This window comes from Pleurodeles waltl, chromosome 8, assembly GCF_031143425.1.
Source record: "Pleurodeles waltl isolate 20211129_DDA chromosome 8, aPleWal1.hap1.20221129, whole genome shotgun sequence".
Taxonomy (NCBI): Eukaryota; Metazoa; Chordata; class Amphibia; order Caudata; family Salamandridae; genus Pleurodeles; species Pleurodeles waltl.
In genome coordinates, this window is record NC_090447.1 from 316,418,948 (window position 1) to 316,434,083 (window position 15,136).

General features: G+C 45.6%; 1 pseudogene; it reads right to left on the reverse strand.

Annotated features, from left to right (window-relative positions):
- Nucleotides 1-237: 237 nt before the first annotated feature.
- Nucleotides 238-15,136, reverse strand: part of LOC138249516 (heat shock protein HSP 90-beta-like) — a 29,107-nt pseudogene continuing 14,208 nt past the window's right edge.

A 15,136-nucleotide genomic window follows, 5' to 3' on the forward strand; every position in this document is an offset into this window, starting at 1 on the left:
CTCTGCTCATAATGGCTGGAGGCGAGAGGAAGGGAGTATCTGTCGAGGGAGAGGTAATCGGTGCATCTGGGGAGGCATGTTCCATTGGCTGGACAAGCAGGCTTCCAGTAAGAGACACGGTGCATCCAGATCAAAAAAGTCTCTGGATCTGCTGTCTTTCGTGATCCACATGCAAGCATGTTCAAATGGCCCGAATTTTATGACCAGTTTCCGCAGATGGGGTGGGAGGCCCATGAATTAATTCCTTTTGTCGTTGGCTTCACAGTCGGCAGTTATATGGATTTCATGTCCCTCAAAGTCGTATGAGCCATGGGTGCGGGCAGCAGTCAGCAGTTTCTGTACCTATTCATGTCAGAGGAAGCAGGCTATTACTTGGTCGGCTTTTCCCAATACATCTTGCGTGTGGTACCCATCCTGTGTGCTTGCTGCAGCTCCAGGGAAGGGAGAATGTGAGGCCGGTGAGGGTGGGAAGGGCAACCCTGAGGAAGGTCCTGCGTCTGTGCCCTCCACCCATTCTGGGAAACTGTAAAAATGGACATTGTCTCTACGGCTTCTATGCTCAAGATCTGCGATCTTGTTCTGGAGGTACAGTGGTTCCTCTTCCCTGTTCAGGGCGGCATCGAGCCTGTTCTCCACGATCATGAGGTGGTGCTCCATCCCTGTCACCCTATCCTGGAATCTAGCAATATCAGTTGGAATGGACCTAGATTCCGCAGCAAGGTCTGAGATTTTGGAGACCATGTCCTCCAGCTGTCTGCCAACTGAGGTGATTTCCTGTCGAATACACCCCATCATGATATTTTGCCGTGTGCCTGCAAAGGAGTCTGTTGGACCGGAGGCAGTTGGCACCTGCAGAGAGGTCATCGAGCGTTGTTGGGAGAGGATCTCAGGGAAAAGCAACTGGCAGGCAGATTTTCCAGAGGACTTCCTGGTGGGCATCGCTGGACCGGGTCCCAGCATATGCCAGAAGTCTGGTCTCTTAGAGAGGGGGAGAGTGAGGATGGGGTGGTGGGCTGCCCCAAGATGTCGGAGAGAAGGCAGCACCTCCCATCACAGGGGGTAACAGGTGAGAGCAGTCCGATCTGGCATAGTCACATGCCCCAAAGACATAATCCAGGCTGTGGCACAGGGTCTGGGTCCCAGGCATGACCACTGTTTGTGAAGTCAAGGGAAGGATGCCCCTCCCACGGGTTCACATCAGTAGTGGTGGCTGGAAGAGAGGTGGGCTAGAGATGGCTAGCCACACACAGAGGCGAGGAAAGAGAAGACGTAACCTGATGCTGGGGGCATTCGATGGAACTTGTGCTCCTGGTGTGCACCCTTGCAGTGGGCCCCTTCCTTTCAAAGGGTGGCACAGGTGACAAGGAGGCAATGAGGCCAGACGGGGTGCTGCAGATCTTATTGTTGACACTGGTGTCCTTTTGCGTGGAAGCCAGATAGGGGATGAAAGACAATAGGGAGTAATGCGTGGGGAGGGCCATGCAGATACCGCTTGCGAGGGAGTGAGCCCACTCGTAACATGGGGGAGTCCACCTCAGGATCCTCCATGGGGTGAAGGGAGGACAGGGCACTCAGCAGTTTGTCCTCTGGAGAGGAGTGGGCAAGCCTGCGTCCTACCCCTCGTCTGGGTCCGGTTCACCAGTTGAGGTAGAAGGGGAGGTAGCCGGGCGGTGGTCCCCCCACTCAGTTGTATGAGAAAGGAGGGGCCCTCGTGGTGGGCCCAGTAGGCCGTATGCCATGATGGGCTGTGCCAGGCACACGTCCAGCACGTTGGCGCAGAGCGTGCGGTGAGGCCCAGGCAAGCTGAGGGCCATGTGGCAAGCAGTGTCCCAGGGAATGATGGGGGTGTGTGTTCAGTGTGCAAGGACAGGGCCCCCATCAGATCCTGTGGCAGTCCATGCCCCCTGCAGATGCGAGGCCATGCTGGGGGGGTCCATGTAGAGTGGCCCTGCCTGTGTCATCGGGCTGTACTGTATGCAGAGCAGCAGTGGGTGCTGGCAGGTGGAGAGAAGGGGTGGAGCTCAAGTTCCCCCTCTGGTGGTCATTGCAGTGGGGGGTCAATAGTCACGGTGGCCGCTGCGGCTAAACAGAGGCCAGTAGGGGGTCAGAGCTGGGTGCGCCCATGGGCATTTGATGGCAGCCATTCAGCATGTGTTATAAATTATGCCCACTGCTTTCCTTGCTGCTGCTGGCTCAGCTCCAGGATTCAGGCTGTGGTGCTCACAGCAGGTACCACAGAGCTGAAGCAGGCTGTTTCTCGCTGTCAGAGACCCTGCTGCAGTCTCAGGGATCATAGAGGGGGAGGAATAGGTGCCCCCGCAGCTCCTCGGGCTCCGCCGCCGCTACCGGCTGCGCACCGGCGTGTAGAGCTCAATCACCAACTGGCCATCTTCGCTCGTGGCCAGACCACACTGCCAACTATAAGAATATCAAGTACTGCTGAGACCCCCTGCTGTCATTTTTTTCAGAAGGTCTTCCTCTCACAGCATGATACACATGCACTAGAGCTCTCCACTTATCCCAGTTCTAAACAAGGTCTCCAACCCGTTTAGAGGTCCCTCCACAATGCCTGCCCTGTCCTCGGATGCTCCCAAATTGCTTTTCTGGTCTCCACCACTATGCTCTCCAGAAATGAGTACACTTAAGTACTGTTTCTTGGTTTGAGGATGAGGGGGGTTTGCCAAGGAATTCTGTGAAAATAACTAGTGACTTCAGATTGTGACCATAAACTGCTTTGACCTATTTAATTGTATTATGGGTATCACCAGCTAGTAGCACATGTCTGTATTGGTTGCCTTCTTTACCATCTAACTCATGCCTTTTGATGATGTATTGTCTCTGCATAATGGAATGCCCTGTGAAAACTTAATAAAGAAAATTTGACAAAATAGTGGTTCAACCTCCTTATGTTCCCCATGCCCGCTAATCTAACCTGACCTTTCAGTGCCTGCATCACTGGACTTGTCTATAATAGGCCCAAGTTTATCTTTGCCTAGGTGGGATTACAAAGACCCTTTGTCCACTAGGTATGTGAGTGTTTACTCGAAGGCCTACTGGAGAACAGTCTGACACACTGGGGTGGCTGTAGTTTAGGCGGTCGGGGGAAGCCCAGTGGAGGTTACTACCGTGAATGTTATATCCATGAATTTGACAACAATTAGGGCCTGATGTTGTCAGGGATTAGGATGACTACTCAGACAGGTTGCTGTTGAGCCATTTTTCTGGGTAATGCTTGGCCCCAGGGTCTGTAGGTCACAGTAAGAGCCAGGATGTCTGATGTGGCCAGTGAATAAGCAGGGGCAGGTTTTTCCAAGCCCTGTGTGCCCACTGGAGATGAGACGAGAAAACAGATCTACGAGGAACCCCTCTCTCCTCTGTCTATATTTCAACATATTTCAATTAGTGTCAAAAAAAGCAGAAAGTTGGGTTTGACAGATTGTCTTGTTTTGGGCAATCCTTACTTTAGAAAAAGCTAAGTATATTCACATAAGGACATCAGCCTAAATGCACGATTATATGCTAAAATGGTCCTCTCATTAAAAGTAATACTGTTGAACTGAATCGGTTCAGTGATACAACTCCTACAGAGGTGGTAACTCATTGCTAAAATAGCACCAAAGGATGTGACAGACCTAGACCTGCATGAAACTTCTTACTGCAAACACAGAACACTTGCAAGTCATGAACCAACATTGAAAGTTCCCATTTGACCCCTGAATTCCCATCTTGTAAGCTACTTCTATGCAAAATATGAATATGCTTCCACTCAAAACAATGTCACTGATGTTGGAGCCCTCCATTGTACCCACCACCTGCCCCCAGTGCTATCCAACAGGGACAACTGCAAGAGCACCTCCGCTTAATTTAACTTTTTTAGCCCACCATACAATCATACACTCTGTGACTGACTGCATGGCACCCTAAACACCCACGAAAAACGTACAGCTGCGCATGGGTCAAGTAGACTAACCCCTCTGTGATCTGGTGTATAAATCCACTGGAAACCTGAGCCCAACACACATGACAGTAATGGCAATGTCACTGTGTACCTTGTTTCCACCGCTGAATGTGACAACTCTTTTTCTTGACTGATGTACCTCTCCTTCCTATATTCTGACACATCCCATATTGCCTATATTTCATTATATAATTTTAAGGCTCATTCATTATGTGGCTTGTTTTAAAGATTTGGATGGTGAATTGCCCTTTAATTTTCTAAACCAACGTGAATGAGTTAATTTGTTTATTAAGGTCTTCAAGATGCATGTTTCCATTACAGTTGAAAATGCTGATATGCAGTTTATGTGGCTTTTGTCTGCAGTAGACATCTTTTATATATTCCTGCACCGTCAGGTCTCTTTTCTGATGGGTCTGTTTATTGGCCCATCTTCCAACACTTACTTGGTTGGCAAGTATCTCCTAATCTCCCCTACGGCTTTGTATATGGAATTTCTCCTAGTGGCTTTTTGGTGTTTATCCTGAGCAACACCTTCGAACCACCAGTCATTCCTATCCAATGCACAAAAACTCCAAGTGTCTGTGGGGAATGATTTATTGTATTTTTTAAGGTGACACAATGATTGTAAATTAAAATGTATGTGTTCTGGTGTTATTGAGAACTGGTCTTAACAGATGATACCAGATTTCAGCTTGGTGCAGAGGTTTTACATAGAGGATCCAGTTTAACATCTTTCTACTTGAAACTGTGTCCTGTAATTGATTCGCCAAACGTTCCTGAATTATAAATAGCTGATTGTGGCATTGGCTCGTCTGATATTAGCATATAGTGGACGAACCTACTGTGCCCATGCAGAAGAACCTACACATGTAAAAGAGACCTGAAGACTGCTGTTCGGAGTTTGATGTATGAACATTACCTATTTTCAATTTAGGATTTTACTGGATGTCAACTACTGGCACAATACAGGATTTGGGGCAGGGATTTTGTATTTTTTGAAATTTTCAATTCTGTCTTGTATATAAAGGTCTCCAGCCTTCACATCCTGTTTGTTGCTTGTGGCTCCTTCTCTCAAAGACTGCTAGCCCTTCAGTTTCCATGCCTTATTTTGCCGTTTTTTCTGCAGGATTAATTTAGCACATGAAGTTTCCTCACAATGTCAAGATTCACAGAAGTCAGGCAACATAAAAGAAGTGGAAAAAAAGATGTCTGCATGCTTGCCATCTTGGTACAGTTGTGTCATTATTTGACGCAGTGCAATGCAGCAAGACATATTGCTGAGCTGAGTCAAATGGAGAAGGCAGGAATGTGCCCTATCTATTAAGATATTGAGCATTCCTGCTTAACACAAGCACAATAGATTCTTAGGGGCATATCTATGATCTTCCCCGTTCCTCGGGGATACATGTCGGAAGGGTAGGTGAAATTGACTACGCTAAAGGAAACTGAAAATATTAGTTCCTTATCCTGACATGTGATCCTTTTTGAGCTCTATCCTGATACTGGGGATGGGCGACTTTATTTAACGAGTAGAACTAAGTAAGTGACTACCTACCTTTACAAATTGATGATACTTTGAGTTGAGATTTTGGAGTAGATTTTTCTTTGGTCCTGAAGAAGAGTCATTGGATCCGGCTGGACCACTTAGACGCGAAACATGTAGATCAGTTACAGAGAGGTACCATATTTTGTTCTATCCTCCTCTTTTCAGTGAGAGTAGGTGATCATTATTTATCACCCGTTACTCTCTTGTCTGTTTTTAACCTTGGTCCCCATCACACAAAAACTGATTAAATTATGATTGATATTTGCTGATGGTGAACCAATTTTAATATCCTATTCTCTCCACCTGTGCTTGGGTACTTACAATAGGGCACCCAATCGAAACGACTTGTTTTGTATGTGCTACCGACTGAGCACCTCGGCTAAGAGCACCCCCTCTGGGGGAGCCCGTTAGGCATTGCAGCACCGGCCTAACGAGGAGCTTTCCCAATCATGAAGCTAGACATCCAATGTGATGCATGAGGGTTCTTGCTCCTGTAGAATTCGGTTCGCTCTAAATGATAACTCTTGTTTGGAACAGTGTACCATTTTGACTTATTATGATTATATTGGGAGGCCGTACACTGGACCTTTAATCTCCCGGTCCCTCTCCTATTTTTTTGCATATCTATGATCCCCTTGTGCCGCCATTGCATCAATTTCTGTGATGCAACAGCAGTGCAAACCTTGAACTCATATCTATGAGGTCCTTGAAAAGTGACTTTGCGAGCTTTGAGTGGCCTCGTAGATATGGAGTAAGGCAAGGAAACACAAATCAGTACGTTGCCTTACACTGTGTAAGGGAGGTGTTTCATGGGTGTTGCGATGGGTGTGTCCAGGCAACACCCATGGATCTTTGCGCAGTCCCAGATTTACAAGAACTTGTAAACCTGGGGATGCGCCAAAACCTTATGCCTCCAATGGGGAGGTGCAGTGAGGAGAAATATCTTCATTTCTGCTAATTTGTTTTCTCTTTCTATGTGTGCTGTCTTAGAAAGAACAAAAAGCCTCCCAGAACTGTTTTGTGCAGGAAGGTGACCTTACCTTCGCAAAAACAATCCTGCCTACAATGCAGACACCACCTTTACATTATGGTGCGAGGTTGCCTGCATTGGTGCTAGGCTGCCAACACATTGCCAGTGCAGTGGGAAAGGACAGGAATATGTGATATATGATATAAATATATGCATTCCTCCCCTTTCCTTTTGACATAAGGCATTACAGCAAAGTGACCTACTGTGCTGCTCTGCCCCAAAAGCCCATAAATATTTATCTAACTTTCTGTTTGATTTTCCTTGGCACATGTCAGATAGACTGCTGCTACATTGTTTCTGTCTGAATCTTTGCAACTGCATGATATGCATCAGATAAACAACTTCTACATTGTATCTGCCAGAATCCTTGCTTCCCCTCGGCGTTTGTGTTGGACTAACTTCCACTTTCTTTGGACTTCCCAGTCTTTAAAGTGGAGTCAAAGAATTAGATTTTCAGTGGGCAAAGTGACTACAAAACACAACTTTCTTTCTCTTGATTTATGGCATTGCTACTGGTGTCTCTCCGGCTTTGTTTCTTTATAGGACTTACAGCCCTTTGCAAGGATTTAATCAAAGGGGAATTATTTACTTAACTGGCCGATTTCTGTCATCAAGAAAGTATTCCAATAGAAAACGTGAAGAAATCTATATATATGACTTTATTGAAAAAAAACAGGTAATTTGAAATGTAATTTGAAAGTCCAAGTAGCAGGGAGGATATTATTTAGAAGTAAATCATTGTTTTTTTCATCATTGGGAAACCAAAGCATCTAGCATCTTGAAGATTAGAGACCAGGGCCATCTACTTAAAAGATTCCAAAATTAACTGTCCTGTCTTTTCTTTTTTCTTCATCCTATTCTCCATTACTCAATAGGATATTCACACTTTGGCCATTTCAGAACACGTGTTTAGACAGCATTCGGAATTATGAATTGAGCATTCACGTTTTGAAATTATCTCCCCATTGTGCTGCATTTTCTACATTTTTCACACTTCGGTGCCATCCGAAAGTATATTCCAGCCACCCATCCTCCTGCAAGGCAGAAGGGACTTGATTTAAATGACCCACACTCTTCCAGACATGTGAAAATGTGAACGTGGGCCTTTTCAAAAGGAAAATAGGGTATCTGTCATTTCTTGTCACTTTCATACCATCCTTTTCCTCTATCCCCATTATTCTCAAATCACTTTCAGTTACTCCTTACAACCTAGACCTGTATGACCGAGTGTCTGTGTGCATGTCTGTGTGCATCCTTGTAAGTGGTTGGCTCCAGGGCAGCTTCCAATATTTGTTATAACTTAGCAACATCCTCTTCATCAGCATCAAGGCCCATAGTTGAGAAAAATGACGCAAAACTGCACTAATGCGTTTGAGTAATTTTTTTTGCATAAGCTAAGGCCATTCCATAGCACCATCCGTGCGCCATGTTTAACAAATGACTCATGATGGCGATGAGGACTGGCAAGTGTAAAACAAAAATGATGCTAGCCGGGCCCGAATGGCATTAGCGGGAATGGCGCTAGTGGGTCAGAAATGACTTTAGGCTGGTTAGCGGCAACATTTCTGCCACTAATCAGCCCAGCATCATTTTTTGACGCCCAAGCAGCCAAAAACATGACTCTTGTCTAAGTATAGACAGGAGTCTTCCCCACCACCCCAATGGCCACCACAGGGGACCAGTGTCCCCTGGACAAGCCCAAAATACCTGTACCAGGCCGTGGGGGGCCATGTAAGGGTTCCCCAGTTGCACACCATAGAGTTAAAAAAATACTTACCTACAACTTACCTGGGATGGGCTCAATCCTCCTTAATGTCCCTGTGGTGTAGGTGGTGGTGTTTCTGGGGTTTGAGGTTGGCATCCTAGTGCCCATTCCATGGTGTTTCTCCATGGAATTTGGCCTATCTGGCCCTTAACGTCTCGTCTGACCCAGACATTAAATAATGGTGCTAAGCAGGTTTAACGCCTTTATTTAGGTCTGCTGCCTTTTTGCACATTGTTTCTGCACTGGGAGATAAATATGGCGCTTGGGGGGGGGGTAGCGTTGTTTTTAGGATGGGAATGCCTACCTTGCATCTCATTGACGCGAGGTGGGTTTGCACATCCTAAAAATGGCACTAACTCCAATATTTTGATGCTAGCGGGTCTAGCATCAAAATATAAATATGATGTTTAGTTTGTGCCGTTTTAGAGTTAAAAAAATGACACTAAAACGGCCTAAACAGACCATAAATATGGGCCTTTGTCCGTAGTATCTGCCTCCGTTTTTCTTCAATTAAGGCTCTAGGACCATGTCACGCCTTCTAGCTGTCTGTGGCTCTTTGAAAAGTCCTACACATAACACTACATGAAAATCAGAAGTTACAGTATTCCTTTCGAAACCAGTACGGGCTGATTGGCGCTTTAGCAATGTAAAATTGCTGTGCATAAGCTCTTCAAAAGATGATTTTATTCTCAAATGTGCCAGGCGTGCTGCCTGCAGTCAAACTATATTTAGATTGCAAGTGCTTCGCTAGCGTTTTTCCACACTGAAGCGTGTTTCATGATTATCTAGCTGCTCCCTAGAGATACTGCAGGTACTTTCTCAATTTTCCAGAAAAAAATGCTGCGTCACAGCATTTTTCTTCCACATTTTGTAGCATAAAAATTGTATTCAGTACAATCAACAGTGAGGTTTATTTGATATCACAGAATGAACGAGTCGCTAAGCTGCTGGACTCAGTTATAGTTTAACCTCACTGAAGCGACCTTAGCCCAACCTTCAGGTCACTCGGGCCTAATAACTAAACTCTGCCCGCTATTACAAATCACTGAAGTGCATCTGACCAATCAGATCGCAGCACCCACTCGCATTTCAATCACTTTAACTTCGGCACTTGGATTCCAGTATGGCTAATGGGCCGCACCAGCGCCTGATCAGCCAGGTGCTGTATCGGTGGTCTGTTCTCAGTAATCCTTATTTCTGAGCAGGGAGGCAGTTATTAAAGGAACCTATCAAATATAACAATACATTTTATATTTTAAAAAAACGATTTTGCTCATGTATTTGAAAATTGAGGCCAGTGATCCCCAGTGCGGTTTTGGTAGGTTTATATATCCAATTAATTTGAAATTGGTGTGGGAAGCACAAGCTATTTCTGAATGAGAACCTGCCCTGAACTGGACCCGGGTTAACCGTGTTTCTTTCCCACTCTTGCACTTCCCTGGTATGTACCACTGCTAAAGGAGTGGGAGCAACACAACAACAACAAAGATGTGCGAGTCTTCCCCATCAACCTCATTTATAAAGAGCTAAAACCTCAAAGAGGCACCCTTGCACTGGTAGACAAATTGACAACCATCTCATCAGAAAAGGTCATTTCAGTTATACCTGTCAGTCATTCAAGAGGGTGCACCCTTGAGCCAGGAAAGAATGCCACGTCGCCGGAGTCCATTTAGGCCCTCATTACGACCCTGGCGGGTGGGGGAAAAGTGGCGGTAATACCGCCAACAGACAGGTGGGAAAAAAAATGGAATTATGACCATGGCAGTTACCGCCATGGTCATCTGCCCCTTCTCCACTCCGACCGCTGGGCTGGAGACTTCGGTCTCCAGCCCGGCGGCCATCACCAGACCGCCGGCGGTATCAGGACCCTGCATACCGCCATGGATTTTGGGCGGTTTGGAACTGCCACGAAATCCATGGCGGTAGGCACTATCAGTGCCAGGGAATTCCTTCCCTGGCACTGGTTCTGATGACGGGGCGGTGGAGGCGGAGCAGCCTCCACTTCTCTGCCGACCGCCAGTATGGCTGCTGGCGGCTCTCTGTCCGAAAAAGGACAGAGGGCTGCCAGCAGTCATGATTCGCTGCGCATAAAACCGCCTGCACTGGCGGTCTTCAGCACAGCGGTACCTCGGCGGTCTTGCAAAAAGGCCACCGAGGTTGAAATGAGGGCCTTAATCTTTAGTTGTACCACTACACACTTTCACCACGAGTCTTGGCGCCCATAAGCATATAATTAGTCTGTTCTCTACTACCTTCATCCCTCACCTCCTCAATTGCTCAGGCGCACTGACAGGCTTACTTGACCATGGCTATTTATCCCTACTGACGCTCAAGGCAGTGAGCTCCTCTCTTAGAGACTCCACTAAGATTGGATTCATTATCCAGGTCCCATGGTCTGCAGAAGAACGCTGTTTCAGTAACAGGGCCAGTGAAACCCAGGATCATGGGAAGATTAGCCGCTTCAGTGTCCCCTGGCATGGTGTATCGCTCCATTCCCAGTGGCATACAATCCTCAGGATCTTGGTTCTCTTTGTTCAGATTTGTCGAATTCAAACCTCTACCCATTGGTAGGCTGGGGGAGCAACACACTTTTTAAGCAGGTGAAATCACCCAGATAAGTCAAAAGCTTCACTCCAGGTGGCTGATCCAACTAACAAATCTTTTTATTCAGTGGATGGTTGGACGTTTATTCAGTGGTGGGCTGAGCACTTTAGAGGTTCTGAAATTCAGTGCAGCTGAGCAAATGGATGGACTGTGGAGGTTTCATGTCACTATATAAAGGTCAATATTATTGAACTTCAATAATGTGTCCCTCTATTACCTTTCATTACATCACAATGTAAGTATGCAATTTCTATTCTTAATTGAACCTGTACTTACCTTGGGAGAGAAGACGACCCAGAGTTAAGAATAGTAATTATATACCGATCTTGTGATGTAATTAAAAGGTCGATGTACTTTATGCAAAATTATTTTACTACACCTGTTACATTTGAGTAGCATTGAATGGGGCCTGTTTGCACCAACCAGAGCAATAAAGTATGTGAGTGGCCGCATATACATGCATAAAAGGAAGGGTTCGGTATGAATGGTAAACACTGCAGGATGATCTGTCCTGTAAATGTCAGGAATTGCTTTCATTTTCAGCTTTTCCCTGTGGTACCCTGCTACTCATTGCTGCCTATCAACCCTGTTAGCTAGACTTAAGCATATATTGCTCATTTGTGAACCCAGACTGTGAAAGACTAAGGGGCATATTTATACTCTGTTTGCACCGAATTAGCGTCATTTTTTTTAACTCTAGTTCGGTGCAAAACTAACTCCATATTTATACTTTGGTGCTAGACCCGTCTAGCGACGAATTTATGGAGTTAAACTCATTTTCTCTAAGTGGAGACCTACTTTGCCTTAATGAGATGCAAGGTAGGCGTTCCCATGCAAAAAATGACTCTATGGCCTTAACGCCATATTTAGGGGCATATTTATACACTGTGGCATATTTATACTCTGTTTGCACCAAATTAGTGTCATTTTTTTTTACTCTTATTCGGTGCAAAACTAACTACATATTTATACTTTGGTGCTAGACCCATCTAGCTTCAAGGCCCTGATTTATACTTTTTTGCGCCACATTAACGTCATTTTTTGATGCAAAAGTGGCGCAAACTTACAAATATTGGCCCTTATTTATACTTTTTGCTGCAAAAATGCACTAACTCAGTTTTGCACCAAAAAGTTTAGCACCGGCTTGCACCATTTCAGTGCACCAGCCGGGCACCATATTTATGGAATGGTGCAAGCCGGTGCAAAGGGTAGGCTAGAGTAAAAAAAAAGGACTTTTTTCGGGTGGGGCTGGCAGTATAGAAGAAGAGGGTTTAGCACCAAAAAATGACTTTAGGCAAGTTAGAGTAAAAAAAATTACTCTAATCTGATTAGCGTCATTTTATGGTACTAAACCTACCATGCCAAATGACTCCTGCTTTAGAAAAGGCAGGAGTCATGCCCACCACCCAATGGCCAACACAGAGGACAAGGGTCCCCTGGGCATGGCCATTGCACCCTGTGCCATGTATGGGGCCCATTTCAGGGCCCCATATGGCACTTTAAAAAATAAAATGCAATCTTACCTGTACTTACCTGGGATGGGGTCCCCCATCCTCCGCAGTCCCTCTGGTGTGGGTGGGGGTGCCACTGGGGACTGGGGAGGGCACCTGTGGGCTTATTCCATGGTGGTACACCATGGAAATAGGCCCACAGGTCCCTTAAGACCTGCCCTGACCCAGGCTTTAAAAAATGGGGCAAAGCAAGCTTTGCCCCATTTTTTGACCCCTCCTCCCTCCCTTGCACCATTTTTGCATGGGAGTATAAATATGGAGTTAAGGCCATAGAGTCATTTTTTGCACAGGAACGCCTACCTTGCATCTCATTAGGGCAAGGTAGGCTTCCACTTCCAAAAAATGACTTTAACTCCATAAATTTGGTGCTAAACGGGTCTAGCACCAAAGTATAAATATACAGTTAGTTTTGCACCGAATTAGAGTAAAAAAACAGTGACGCTAATTCAGTGCAAACAGTGTATAAATATGCCCCTTAGCATCAATAAATGATGCTAATCTGGTTAGAGTCATTTATTTTGACCCTAATCTGCCTAACATCCTTTATTTTTTTTTACGCTAGCCTACCCTTTGCACCGGCTTGCACCATTCCATAAATATGGTGCCCAGATGGTGCAAAACCTTTTGGTGCAAAACTGCGTTAGTGCAGTTTTGCACCAAAAAGTATAAATAAGGCCCTAGGTGTTCCCTGTGGGTCAGTGACCTCCACCCATGTGAGAAAACTTGACTCCAACCTGCATACAATGGGCGAAAATTGGTTTCAACCCTCTGTAACATTTTTGGTTTTCCTTTTACTGGAAATGACAGCAGTGAAAAACAAACAGCTATTGGACGTTAGCTTCCATCAATGGACATGTTTAATTCCAGGTGACATTGTAGACAACAGGACCAAAGCTTAAGTTGTATAGGATGTCACTCGTAGCCCGAAGTGAAAGACTCTTGTTTATTGATAGCTACTGTTTGAGCAGTTTTATTAATGTGAAAATAAGGTTTATGTATGTCTAAGTTAGCACCACTATGAGGCCAAACTAATTTACTAGGACTTTGACAGTTTACATTGACAGCTGAAGAAAACGTGTCTTTTAAAAGTTGCACAAATATGTTTCCTACATGCTTGTTTCCTTTCTTCTTTTGTGTTTTTCGTTTTCACAAAAAGTCAAAATGGGATTCATTTCATGGCGGTGTTTCTCAGTATGTAACAAACTGTGTGCTTATGAGGAAGCCATGTTGGACATATTCTCGAATGTTGCAATAAACAAGGCTGTTGCTACCTGCAGACACAACTATAGCTCTATTAATTTAAAATGGCACATTGTTCAGTCAAACTGTAATTTCCCTTGTTTGTAGGTTAAAGAGGATCATTATTTGTTACCCCCTGTAATTTCACACCTTCCTCAATTCATCTGTCGACTATTGGCATACACTGGAGAGGGGTCCAAGGACCCCACCCCCGGTGCTTTGCACCAGAGGGGTTTCCCGTCAATCCCCTCAGGCTCAGGGTGAACAGTCTTTTTGCACCCTGGAGGCAATTGCCCCTGATCTGTCAACCTAGGGGGGCGGAAAGCCCATTAAGCACCAGAGATTGTTTTGTTAAATAAGCTTAGAGGTGGGGGCACTGCCCAGAATGGGCAAGGCCATGCCCCCACTCCTAAAAAAGGGTGAACAGTCTTTCTGCCCCCTCCCTGAGGGGGTGTCATATAGGGCGATCTGCTGCCCGGGGAGCAGAAAGCCCATTAGATACCAGGGGATTTTTTTTAAAAAACATATAGGAGTAAGGGTTGCCCACTGGGCAAGGCCATGCCCCACCCTAACTGAAGGGGCAACAGTCTTTCTGCCTCCCAGGTGAGCAGAAAGCTTGGTGTATGGCAGTAATATACTTTAAAAAAAAAAAATAATGGGATGAGTCTTTCCTATCATAACATCAGGCCCCGCCCTCACCCCTAAAACCTCACCAGTCTTTCTGCTCCCCTTCAGACTGAAGCAACTTATCCCAATGGCAAGCAAAAGGACACTTGATTCTTTTGGGTGTTGTTTTTACATATGGGCCAGGAGAGTTGTCTAATTCCCTGTTCATCTTACTTGCAATGGTGAACAGCTGCACTTTTTGGGCTTGGGTAGGTTGCTACCTGGAAAAACCTACCAGACCCAGACAGTTCTGAAACCAAGACATCTCATGGAGTCCAGGGTGGTGTGCTTCGCATGCATCCCACACCATTTTCATACCGACAATGACCTGCAAACCTCAAATGTTGACTAAAACACACATTTTCCTCACGTTTCTGTGGGGAAAACATCTGGAATCTGCAGGGAGCCACGAATTTCCTACCACACGTCATTCCCCCAAGTCTCCCAATAATAATGGTACCTCCCTTGTGGGAGTGCACTGAAAGACCATGACACAAATGGGCCTAAAGTGCTACTTGGAGAGATCAGCTAAAGGTATAGCTGTGGGATTTGGGGAAGTGCTTGGCCACCACTCAAGGAAACCTACCAGCCGCAGACATTTTTAAAAAGTACACAACCAAGGGATTCATGGGTGGTGTACCTTGTGTGAATCCCATGAAGTTTTCTTACCCACAATGCCCAGCAAACCTCAAGCTTTACCTGAAATCAAGCATTTTCCTTTCATTTCTGTGATGGAAATTTCCAGAATCCGCAGGGATACACAAAATTCCTACCGCCCAGCATTGCCCCACGTGTGCCGATAAAAATACTGCACTAC